A 13,459-nucleotide genomic window follows, 5' to 3' on the forward strand; every position below is an offset into this window, starting at 1 on the left:
ATCCTGCCATGTGCCTGCTTTTCTAAAGCCCGCTACTCAACACACTAATCAGAAGCGTAATGATTATGATGCAAAGAAGGATAGGAGAAACACAGGTCACATGATGATCCAGAACTCACTGAAACCTGACTCATTTTTCATGTTGTGAAGTAATAGAAAACAAGGAGGCCTTTGACCATTTGTAGAAGTCAAAGGCATTCCCTCACCACTGGCTAATTAATAGGGCTGCCAACATCCAGGGGGTGGCTGGAGATCTCCTGCTATTACAACTGATCTCCAGGCAACAGAGATCAGTTCACCTGGAGAAAATGACTGCTTTGGCAATTGGACTCTATGGCATTGAAGTCTCCCCCTTCCCAACCCCTGCCCTCCTCATGCTCCACTTCAAAACCTCCTGCCGGTGGTGAAGAGGGACCTGGCAACCCTACTAATTAACGACATGCAACCAGCCCAAGCCAGTTTAAAGGACAGTGGCTGGTTCCAGCAAAAGATACTGTCAGGAGCCCCCATGCCTTGGCTTCTTTCAGAAGTTCTGGCGTGGCGACAAAACAATTGAAAGCACATGCAAAGTGCCTGTATGCTACTACTAATGGTGCAATCCTATGTATATTTAATCAGAAGCAAGCCCTACTATATTCAGTAGGATTTACTCTCAAGCAAGTGTATATAGGATTGCAGTCTGAAGGTTTGGTTTTCTTTGGACAAGGAAGTTGATATTGGAAGGCGGGGAATCCTGCCTTTGCTGTTAAATGGATGTAAGTGGGAACCCACAAAAACGTACAAGAGGTATCTAACCCTCCCTGACTATTTCCTATGTTCCTTTGCTGAAAGCCCCCATAGGAGTTACTCTCAGTCATCCTTCTCCTTCTTCTTCAGCTTCTCAAAGCCAGGGGAAAAGTTGGTGGATAATAGATTTCCCCCTCACACTAAGACAAAAGCTTCACACTGCTGCTGTAGCAGCAACTTTCATTGTGAATTCTCTTTTCCTGCCTTTCCCCTTCTTACTAACAGAAAATGGTTGCCTCCTCCTGGGTCTGAAGGGGCGAGGCTATATGTCTTGAGTGAAATGGGCATGTGTGGAAAAAAAAATACCATGGATTCATTTGTTGTATAAGCTTGATTCTGAATAAGAAAGAATAAGAAGGCTTTAAAGAGACAGTACACTAGTTCATTTGGGCTTTGCTAATCCATCAGATTTCTTCGAGAAGAGTTCCTGTGTAGTCAGTTTTTTCTTCCCATCCTTCCTTCCCTGGTAAAGGAAGAAAGATCGAAAGGCCAGGCCAATGGGGAAAAGCCCTCTGTCTTTATAAGCAGGGACTTGTTTGCCTGCACCACGGAGTTCAACAGAAACTGACCAACCACATAACTGGCAGCCAGCCAGCCCAGAGACTGCCTGGTAAAGATAGTAAGGCAGAAGATCACTGGAGGCAGCTTGAATTGGTGGGGCAGTGCTCCATCTATCCTAATGAACCAGCCTCCATTGATCTGAAGACAGCCAATGACTTCCCTCCTTCAATCTCTCCTTCCTAGGCGGAAACAGCAGCTCAGTTTTTCTACAGCAAATTTCGCCCATTATTTCTGCAATTCACTGTGGAAACCATTGACACTCCAAAGGAGTTTTTCCAGCACTGCACTGGGTGATGCATTCCAGCATGCCAGACAAGGGAACATCGAGTTCCATGACTGAAATGCTTTCTCCTCACTAACAATTATTTGTTGCCCTTCTATAGTGCTTCTTGAAAAGATGCTCACGCCATGCTTTGCAAACATTAATTAAGCCTCTCAGCACCCCTGCATGGGAGGCATTATTATCCGACACCTCACAGATGGCATGAAGAGGCCAAGTGACTTTCCCAAAGTCAAATTGCAAGGCAGATGCATCTAGGAAGAACAAAAACAGGATGCCCATTAAAAAAGAAAGAAAGATGAATATTGCAAACACATTAAATCTATTCTAGAAGAACACAAAGAAGGCAATAACAGTACTTCTCTGGCAGGCACTGTCATATTGCATCAGAAATTAAATTGAAGAAGTTCCTTTCAAATCACTTCACTTACTAAGACCTGAAAGCCAGCACAACTGGGAAAAGGCACATTTTAAAGATAACTTTGAACTCTGCAAATAGAGGGACTAAGTACATGTCACATAGTCCTTGGGTCATGTCTGGGTCAGCCACAAAGACTTTTGATCAGTCATGCCTTAAGGGTTCCATGCTGGAAACTCAATTATCAGGTGTGCCAATATAGATGGGGACCATGAAATGTGAAAACCGGGGAATTTAGCCTTCCCATCCTGTTACCCTGGGCAGGCAGTCTCCATTTAAATTGGGGGAATTAGCTGAATGCAGAGCGAGAAGGGCTAACTGGGATTGATAACCTGCATATACCAGGATTTTCCCGGGTGAGAACTCTTAAACAAACAAGCAATTATTTGAAGTAAAATGGGTTTTATTAACTAAATCAAATAAATGGATTACAAATGATCAGCACACACATATAAAGCACATAAGAGCTAACTAGAGAAAAGGGAGGAGGTTGGATAGCGTGTAAGGAAGGGTGATAATTAACAGTCCTGAAGGTCCAGGGAAGCAGAAAATGGCCAGCATTTTCAGAAGCAAAGACAGGCCCCTCGTTCAAGTGGGAGAGAGTGTACAGATCCAAGTCGACATACACACATTATGGGGGCCTGAAGGACCTGTTTTTATACCCAAAAATGTGTCCTGGAGCGGTATAAGGTATTCTGGCAGAAAAGCTGGAGAACAAAGAATTGATTGCTTTTCCAGAGTCTTGACAAAAGCGTGGAAGAGGCATCATGGTTTGTTAGGTCCCAAGAGAATGTCTGGGCTGTTTCCTTGAGTACTGATTGATTGGAGGGATGGGTGCAGATTGGGTGAGTAATGGTTTGCTAGGAGCACTGATTAAATAACCTTAAGGTGACACAATGAGGTCTAGCTGGACCCATTGTTAAGCCAGGCATACCTTTAGGTTGAGGGGACAGTCAGCTGCCAACACCTTCCTGCCCAGGCTTGACACAAAATGGTTCTCAAACTCTGAGGGGTATCCATTTTGCGGGAGCAGTGCCCTGCTCTGATGCCAGTTTTAGGGAGCAAGAAGAAGAGTTGGTTTTTATACACCAACTTTCTCTACCACTTTAGGGAGAATCAAACTGGCTAACAATCACCTTGCCTTCCCCTCCCCACAACAGATACCCTATGAGGTAGTTGGGGCTCAGAGAGCTCTAAGAGCTGTGACTAGCCCAAGGTCACCCAGCTGGCTTAATGTGGAGGATTGGGGAAACCAACCTGGTTCACCCAGTTAGCATCCGCTGCTCATGTGGAGGAGTAAGGAAACAAACCCGGTTCTCCAGATCAGAGTCCACCGCTCCAAACCACCGCTCTTAATCACTACACCGCGCTGGCCCTCTTGCCTTCGTGAAGCCCTTTAATGGGAGGAGTGGTCTGACTGATCACAATCCCATCTTCCTAAACTGGGTGCTACTATTTGACCTTGACCCATGCGTACTGATAGGACACATGTAGGTTTCCATGATGAAGTCTGTTGGGAAAAGATAAACATGTTATTTAAAATAATATTCCCAATTGGAATTGGGAAACAGGACCCCCAAATTATATTCCAGGGAAAGGGTGGCATCTTTATAGTGATCAATTTGCTGGGAAATGGCTGAATCACCAGGGGAAAACTTTACCACTTGAGATAGGGTATCAATTGCCCTGATAGATAATTACTAGTCCTCTTCCCCTTCTCAAGAATTGTCAGTGCTGAAAGGATAGTTCCAACAGACACCAAGAAGGAGGAGAGGGGAAAGTAACTAAAAAAAACAAAACCTTGTTTCACTCTCTCACAAACACATTCACATGTCATGGTCTCGCAGGGGAGCCAATGAAATGATTCTTCTGCTGGTGGCAGCGACACTAGAGTAAACCCTCAGAAAAGGAAAGAGTTTCTTGTTTTCTGGGGGTTGTAGTTTTAAATACAGAGCCCCGGGCTCTTGGTCAACTCAGTACACCAATGTGAGACTGCAGGGGTGTAGTGGCAATATGCGGAAGAATATTGTATGAGGAGTTTTAAGTTGACATGTCACATATCCCTCCATATTCCCTATATGAAAGTATAGTTTTCTGTAATGAATGCTGGTTTCTGTAGTGTTACTTTAAGGGGAGTGTTGGGTTGCCAGATGTACTCACTAGTTGATTAGGCAGTCTATGCTGACTCATGCAGCAGCTGGTGTGCATGATCAGGAAGGCAAGGCTGTGGGCCAGGTGCCCTGAATCAACCCAAAGTACCTGGCCTAATTAAAAAACCCAAGAAAGGAGACAGACATGGGGCTTCTACACAGATCAGCCTGGATGTTGTGTGACCGGACTGTTGACCCTGGGATCTCTCTGGATGCTGCACATGGAGCCCCTGCAGCCAAGGAGGAGAGAGAGACTCATGTAAAGTGTTATTACTTTGTGTTACTTTGTATTGTGGATTATAAGCTGATAAGCTGAATGTTGTGTTACTTTATAAGTAAAGCATTGCCTTTTCTCCACCTACTAGTATTTTCATTGCCTCCAAATCTTAAAGAACCCCTGCCTTGGCAGAACAAGGGGGAAGGGAGGACAGGTGTCTGAGGGCAAGTGGATCTGTGACAGGGCCTACACTGCCCCACCAGGGTTATTTCAGATGAGGAAGGCTTACTGTCTTCTCCCCATGGTCCTGATCTGAAGGGCCACTGAGCACCTGGGAATTGCATTCTAGAAGAGAACCTGCAGTGCACATGTGAAGGATATTGTAAGATGGGCTTTTAACTGATGCCTCCGGTGCAGCCTATCAAGTTTGTATTTGAAATTCTCTCTCTTCTCTGAGGTGAGTCAAGGTTCCCAAAGAAATTTGAGACCATGGCTGAGGATGATTTAAGGAGTATTCAACTACCGAGGGCAATTCACGCTGGAACACAAAACCAGGCTTGCCTCAAATAAACCATCCTGGTGTCCTCGGTTACACGAGGGAAAAGAAAGCAGCCCTGCCGTTTCAGAGAGACACTCTAGCCTGAGCAGTGGGGGAGTTCAGGGCACCCTTTATAAGGATCCATTTCTTCTGCAGGAGAGAGGACCAGAAAAGTATGCTGCCTTTATGTGAATCTGTTTACAAATGTACAGTCTGAACAGATAACACAGGGCAGAAGAAAAGAGCCTGCAGATGCTTGGAATGTAAACTATGTTCCCAGGTGAAGCTGTTATTTCATTAATACAACCAGCATCATAAAACACTGGGCAGTACCCTACCACTCTGTGTGCAGAAGGTGTACTTTCTCCGCTTCCCTCTCCTTGCTACAAGTGTTTTTAACCTCTGGGGGGATCAGGGTTGTGAGAGCTACCTGGAATAAGGAGGGACAAGGCATGGAAATTACTCCCCTTTACTGTTCTGCATGTGCAGCTCCACTGAGGAAAGGAAGCAATTGAATCCCCTTGTCTCTCCTGGATCCAGACCCCCATCCCTCTCCTGGATCCAGACCATCAATCCAGAGTCCTGGGACCTTGGGAGTAATCTTTCTAGGATCACAGGGAGCTGCAGCAATGGGGGGGGGGGATGTAGGAAAGCTCCATGTGCTTGCTGCATACAGATGGTAGGATAATGCCCAATATTTTTGTTCGAATCTGGCGCAGAGAACCCATGACTTTCCAGTCCTCTGATGGCATCATAGTCCATCCTACCGTGTGCCCAACTGATCAACAGCAGAAGATTCAAATGTCCGAATGGTATCATTGGAACACTCATACCCACCAACACCATTTCATTTTTCATTAGATACTGTTAGTATATTCTGAGGAAGATGATAACCTCAGGGAAGAGAAGTGCCATTTAAGAGCCTCAGTAGGTCAGGATGTGAGGCCTCATCCAAGGCAAAAGCCTTGAAGAAGTGCAAACTCCAGTTTTGTAACATCCTGGGGAAGGCAATGGCAAACCACCCTGAGAACAGTCTGCCTAGTAAACGTTGTGATGTGACGTCGCCCCATGGGGCAATAACGACCCGGTGCTTGCACAGCGGACTACCTCTACCTTTTAACTTTAGCAATGCTAAGCACAATAAGAGCCCAGATAGCCCCTTTCCCACTGACTTGCCAGTCTTTGGCCTGAGACAAGGTTGAACATTTTGTTTCTTAGTTACACTTTAAAAGGTGCAAACATTTTTTTTGTGCAACAAGAGAAGAATGCAGAGGTGTTGAAATACTAACATTTTCTTTAGGAGGGAAAAAAAGGGAAGGGTTGAGCTTGCTTCCATCCTAGGAGGCAGAAAAGTTGTGTTGGATCCCATGGAAGATTTCCACTAACAGAGGGGTTTTGCAGAACTGTTCATCTGGACCCAACCCATAACTTTGACATAATCTAAAACTAATACCTAGACTTAGCACAGGAGATAGGACCGTGTGGCCTGCATGTATATTTCAGCCCCTATGGACAAAAACTGGAGCCAGGATGTGGCTACTTCCCATAGGCTCTGTTTCTACTATCCAGGAGAGAAGGAGCTACCTAGATCAGTAACGATATCTTTGATACTTTACATTACAGAATATTTGGTTCCATCCAGCCAAAGGGTTAAAAGCAAGAGATATTGATATTGTAACCTGTTTTCTTCCTCGATTCTATTTCCTTTTTTAATATCAGTTGACATGCCCCTGAAATCTGCTGTCATCACTATTCACTTGCCATTGACCCTCAGGGCAATTCATAAAACCCGTTCTCAGATTCATTTGATTGAGATGCGAGTTCCTGAGAAAATGAACCTTTCCCTGGTCTTTGCATTAGTTCATTAATAGTAAATAAAATGAAAAACAACAATAAAAATTCCACGCCCTACACTCGCAAAAACATGCATGGAAATTCAGATTATGTGCTAGGTAATGAAACACTCTGTTCCCATGAGTCGCTGACTTTTACAGCCTGAGCACAATCTCATTTTGCACAGATAGGAAAAACAGGTTTAGAATAATCACAAGATGTCCCAGGTCTTACACCTAACACCGAAATGCGATGGGATCCCACAGGGGTCTATCTTGTCCCTCATGATGTTTAACATGCACATGAAACTATTGAGAGAGATTCTTCAGGGATATGGAGTGACACCCTGTATATGGGAGGCAACCAGCTGTATTTCTTCCTAAAGCTGAGTTAGGTGTGTGTGTCCTGAACAGGTGCCTAGAGAAGGGAATGGAGGCCAATTAAGCAAAGCTCAGTCCAGATGAGACTGAGGTACTGTTGGTCAATGACAAAGTCACTCAAGGGTTGAGGAGTCAGCGTATCCTGGAAGGGGATACAATCCACCTGAAGGAATATATTTAGAGTTTTGAAGTACTCCTAGATCCTGATGGCTGGAGGCTAAATTCTCCTCCATGGCACATATCACCTTTTACCAGCTTTGGCTGATAAGTCAGCTATGGCCATCCCTTGAAAAACTGGATCTGGCCATGGTGCTCCACTCTCTGATCACATCCTGGCTAGATTACTGTATGTGGAGCTGCCAATGAAAATTGTTTGAAAACTCCAAAGGGAACTAAACATGGCAGATCATTTATCATTGAGGGTTGGATACAGGGATCATATCAGCCCTGTGCTGAAAGATCTGCACTGGCTGCCTGGGGGTGGGGTGGGGGGTGGGTCTGATGGTAAGGCCTTGAGGAGCCCATTGGTACAAAAGGGCAGGGGGGGGGAAATACCCTTAACCAGAACAAATCAAACTGTCTAAAACACAGCTCAGGATGGGCTGATTTGATACAGGGAAGACAAGCAATTATTATTTCTTCTGCTTTCATTTCATCAATTTTATTGGGGCTGTCATTCCATTAAAGAATTTGTAGTTAATTATATGAGTTTTATCCTATTAATCCATTATTAGTTCTGCATTCTGAAGAAGGGGGGGGACTTACTTTCCCTGGTTGTTGATGATGTACACATGTACCACAATTGGCACCCTCTTAAGAAGAATATACATAAAGACAAAAATATAACAGTGGTAGTGGATCTAGACATGTTAATGACTACTCTTATTATATTTTTGTCTTTATGCATATTCTTCTTACGATTTTTTTATTTGTTTTTTCTAGGGTTTTTTTTTGGAAGGAAATAAAAAGAGAACTTAAAAAAACCCACGTTGGCACCCTCTTAGAATGGAAAATTCATTCACTTACGGTGAATTTTCCTTCTCAGTGGTCCTTTGGTGGAATAGTCTTTTTCTCAAGTTCAGAAGATGAATGTCTACTCTAAGATGGCATCTATTGTCTGTTGCTTGATCAAACAAATTAATAACACTTTGATCTAGGTAAAAGGCACGATTAATTAATTTAGCTGATTAATGTAATAAATACTGCAGGGCTAAATGAAGAAGAAACATTTCTTTCGCTAACCATGTGCAAAATTCAGTACATATTAACATATAACAGCAATACTCTAGGTATACAATTACCGTTACAGTAACTTTTTTTCTTTTTGATAACTCTTGTGTATGTAATATTAATCAGTGGTCTATTACCATTTCATCTATTCAAATGAATAATTTGATCTTTCAAGTAAAACATTTGGACAGAGGCAAAACGGCCAGCAAATTTTTTTCAAGAACTTTTTTTCTAATACCAGCACTGACACACCAGATGATGGCAAGTGCCACTGCAAAAAAGAGTTTATTGATTTTAAAATGCTTTAACCCTGCCTTTCTCCTGCAAAGCAGGACCCAAAGTGGCTTAGAATAAGAGTCACTCTAAGAAAATATAACAATATAATAAGTCACACTAACAATCTCAGATGAGAAGGCTGAGATTCATAGGCAGAAGTTCTTTTAGTGCCTCAAGCACAGAGGTGGGTGGGGCCGAGCAGATGACCTCCCTCAACCCCGGTTGGAATGTTCTGCCCTCCAGTGGCAACTGTGCTGGGGGAAGAAGGAATAAGTAATGCCTCTAACAGGATGTCTTCTGCGGCATTAGGGTTGCCAGCTCTGGGTTGGGAAATACCTGGAGGTTTTTTGGGGAGGAGCCTGAGGGGGCATGGTTTGGGGAGGGGAGGGGACTTCAGTGCCATAGAGTCCAATTGCCAAAGCAGCCATTTTCTCCAGGTGAACTTATCTCTATCTGCTGGAGATCAGTTGTAATAGCAGGAGATCTCCAGCTAGTACCTGGAGGTTAGATGCTAGAAAAGGAACAGTATAACTCAATAATTTCAAAAAATGCAAAAGGTATATTCAAAAGACAGGTGCATAAACACGGTGCAATGACAAAGTGATTACATATACACAAATACAACTATATACAAAGGTAGAACAAGTTAAACATGAGCATAATAGCTATCTCCAAAAAAAATGTGATAGTCCAATCAGGTAAGGTAGGTAGAATTCTTCACATCCACCATGGGAAAAGTTGCTCCAAAAAGGTAAGCAGCGAAAATGAAGACCGGAGAGAGGAAACACTATCCCGATATATCTAGCGCTTTCACCAAAGCATAGCTTCACCAGCCTATAAGATCAATATTAAAGGAGTATAATGTAATCATAATTCTACAAAAGTAATCCGAAGTTACATGAGTATAATAAGCATAGCTTACCTCAGAGTATAAAGCAAAGAACATGTAATGACCCATCTGGGAGGTTTTTATATTTCTTTCTTTTAGAATCACACAAACAACTGGTAATGTGTGAGTTAGATTCGAAAGTAAGCCTTATAATTTTTAAGTATATATTTAATTTTCAATTTTTAAAGTTGTTTTTTTAGCTCCCACTATAAACTGGCTGCTAATATTCTCAAGTTGTCTCTTAACCATAGAGGATAACATTAGGTTGATATAGGACAAAACAGATCACATGATGCTAAGAAGAGTTGTCAGGAAATTTAAAGAGACAGAGCCTATTTTTTATCTAACCTCTTGATGACAGAGGCTATGTAAGCAGTTGAACGAAGCAATGAAGAATCTATAAAAATCAAGACAAATCAAACTCATTATTTAACCCATTGGGGGCCAAGGAATTAAAAAGATGAATAAACCGCATTTCATTCTGAAGTAGTACCTTCTGAACATTTCTAGAATCATGCGGGTGGTCTTTGTAGACCCACAACACAAAAAATCTCAGGCCGTTTTCTGAGTGTTTCTGCTCAACAAAATGGCTAGTTAAGGGGGCATCAAAATTGCGAGCCCTTAACCTTGATCTGTGTTAGCCGATCCAAATTCTAATCTGGCGAACCGTATTGCCAAAATAAAGTTTTGTTCATTTACACGTGATCGTATATACAACGCGATTGTGGCACAGTTGGAAAAGTGCTGTAGTTGGAATTTGAAATTTGTAGTCGTGGAGCGAAATTCCTTAACGGGAAGGCTTAAGGGGCAAACAGAACACTTCCCACATTTAAAATGGCCGAAGGCCGAAGAGTGTTGTGTGGGTTTTAGCATATCAGTATGAACAAGATGATCCCGAAAAGAACTGGTTCTGCACATGCCAAAAACAGGCGGAGAGTTACAGCCTGGCATGCTTTGGATGATATGCCAGTGCCTTCTAATTGCTTGTTGAATTTCACGTGAATGTTTGCTATATGTTAAAGAGCAAAAGATCTTGTTACTACGATGTTGCATCTTTTTTTCAAATAAAGAAGAATGTTCTCTATCACAGGCTCTTTGACGGGCATTGAAAATGATATGGGAAGGACTTCTGGTAACTGAGCTGGTCCCTTGGGAGAGCTCCCAACCCGGTTCTAAATAGTGGACCGGGACGCAGGAATTTCTCTGCAGCCCGAAGAAAGCGGTGTGACTCCCACACTCTCTGAGGGAGCTTTTTTAAGTCCCCCAGAGGTGTGGATGTTTGTCCTGCTGGCATCGAGGGGAGAAAGCATTGCCGCAAGCGTTTCTTTGGCTTTAGGCTTGGACCTCCATTACCTATAACCAACTTATGAACTGTTTAAAGAAGAAAAACCTCGCCCTCTGAAATCTAAGTGAGTAACAAGAATTCTTTTGATCTTACCGGGAAAGGAAAGCTGAATCGATTGACAGAATTAACTGGGAACTACGCATTCTCCCTCCCTATCGTACAAGAACTTTCTTATTTGGGTAAGATATCAGATAAAACAGCAAGGACTTTATCAAGTAGATCTGTGGGTAGACTAAACAACTGAATTTTTTGAAGGATGGGGCAATTACCAATCAGATTCCGTGACGTTTGAGGGGAAAGGAGAAATAAAACCCTCCTACCCCTTGGTCATGATGCCTTTTCCGGGTCGGGAAGGTCCTCCAGCCACATTTCAAGATTCATTTTGAAGTACTGGAAGATCTCTACCAGCACCATGGCATTGCAAGATATACCAGGGAGACGGGAAGGATTGAGGTCCGCAGGACCGGAAGTGATTCCCCTCGGTGTACCAACTAAAAGGTTTGACACTAACAACTACTGAAAAGGGACGACGGAAGGTCCGCGGCTCTATAGTTTTTGATTGATCGACTTCCTACTTCCTGTCTGCTTGTCGACCTAGAGCATCCAGAAAACTCGATGGTACTTCAAATTTAAAGATGATTTGGAGGATTTGTGCTTAAATATCTAAGCGATTTTGCTCAGCATAAGATTTTAAACTACCTACACTCTGGAAACAACATCTTTCAAGACCTGTCAAAATGGTTTAAATTTAAAGATTCTCGCAAGAAGTAAATACGTAAAAGAAAATCCAAGATATGTTTGCCATACAAAGTGAGACAACTGCAAAACAACATGAACAGCTGTCAAAACAACAAGAGCAGATGTCAAAACAGATGGAACGAATAAATGCCATGCTGAACATCATTACCCAGTCAATCATTCAAAAAATGAATGAGTCAACAGAAGACCTTAAAGATGTCCCTCTAGCTGACAAGAGAGATGAAGAACAGAAGTATTTTGCAGAGGAAATGGAGATCTACAACAAGCAAATTGCAATAACCCAGCTGGCAACAATGGATCTGAAAGTGAGTGACTTAGACCTCTGTCTCTTCATTCTGCCAGATGACCTTTTCAATACCTGCTTGGAGGACTTAATGAGTAGAGAAACTGGAGCTGTCAGGATCCTTTTCTTTGAATTCGGGATGGAAGATACTGCAGCGTGGATATACTATGAAGATCATCTATCTGTGGAAGAGACTATACCAACAACCTCCAAAGACGCTCTTCGATGCTTACTATTAATGGGGAAAAGAAGGAAATGTTGGAAATTCTGAGCTAAGGGACTAATTTAAAAGAGTTTAGTTTCTCTTGTGGAAAGGATTAAAAGGAGTTGGTTAAAAGGATTGGCTTTACTGGAAATAGAACCATATATGATATTAATTTACTACAACTATAATATGTCTTAAATGAGTTTAGGGAGAAATGGAGGACTTACAGAATAATTAATTTTTAATGGAAATGGAGGGAGGTGTAGGGGAAGTTAATATATCTTTGATTACATACAAATATCTTAAATAATGGTTCCTATCTGTTTTTATCTTTTACTGTTTATGTCAATTGTTAAACTATGTGTTTAATATTTTTGGAAAAATTTAATTCTAAATGGGACCATTTAAAGGATACTCTTTGATCTAATCCCTTATCTACACTTTTTATCAATTTTATATTAGGTATTGATCTAATAATGTTAGATAGGACAAGAATGTATTAATTAAAACAGTATTGGGATTAGTTCTGTTAGCAAAGGTTTATACAATTTATTTTTAGATGGAAGAGGGAGAGGGGGAAGTCAATTTGTGGTTAATTTAGTAATATTGTTTGACTCTTTAGTAGTAGTAGTATTTTTTAACATTGGATAGTGTTTTATATGTTTATAGTTTAAATCAAGAAAATAAAATAATATTTAAAAGAAGAAGAAAATGACATGGGAAGGATAACCACGTTTGATTAAAGCAAAAGTCATTTTATCCACTGCTACCTTAAATTCGCTAACACAGGTAGCATTCCACTTAAGCCGAAGGAATTGGCCAAATGGTAGATTGTTTTTCAAATGCAGCGGATGATTAGAAGAATAATGCAAGCCAGAATCTTTTGACATGCTTTTTCTATATGGTTTCACTGCTAATTCCCTATTGTGCTGAACATACACTTCCAAATCGAGAAATGTTATACATTTAAAGTCACAAGATCCTGTAAAGGTAAGATGTTCACTTAAAGTGTTTAGCCACGTAGTAAATTCGCTAAAGGCTTCAGAAGATGTAAATAAGAAAAATAAATCGTCAACATAAAGTTTATAAAGAAGCATCTGTGAGATAAAAGGATTATTTTGAACAATATGGGATAATTCGAAATCAATAATAAATAGGTTGGCAATAGCGGGGGCGCAGGCTGCGCCCATCGCGACCCCTTTGGTTTGCAAAAAAAAATTCAGATTCGAATCTAAAAAAATTGTTTTCAAACATCAAATCAATCAATTGTAACAAAAAGTGAGTAGGAGGTGAGGGATCCGTACGGGAA

Source organism: Euleptes europaea, chromosome 1, assembly GCF_029931775.1.
Source record: "Euleptes europaea isolate rEulEur1 chromosome 1, rEulEur1.hap1, whole genome shotgun sequence".
Taxonomy (NCBI): Eukaryota; Metazoa; Chordata; class Lepidosauria; order Squamata; family Sphaerodactylidae; genus Euleptes; species Euleptes europaea.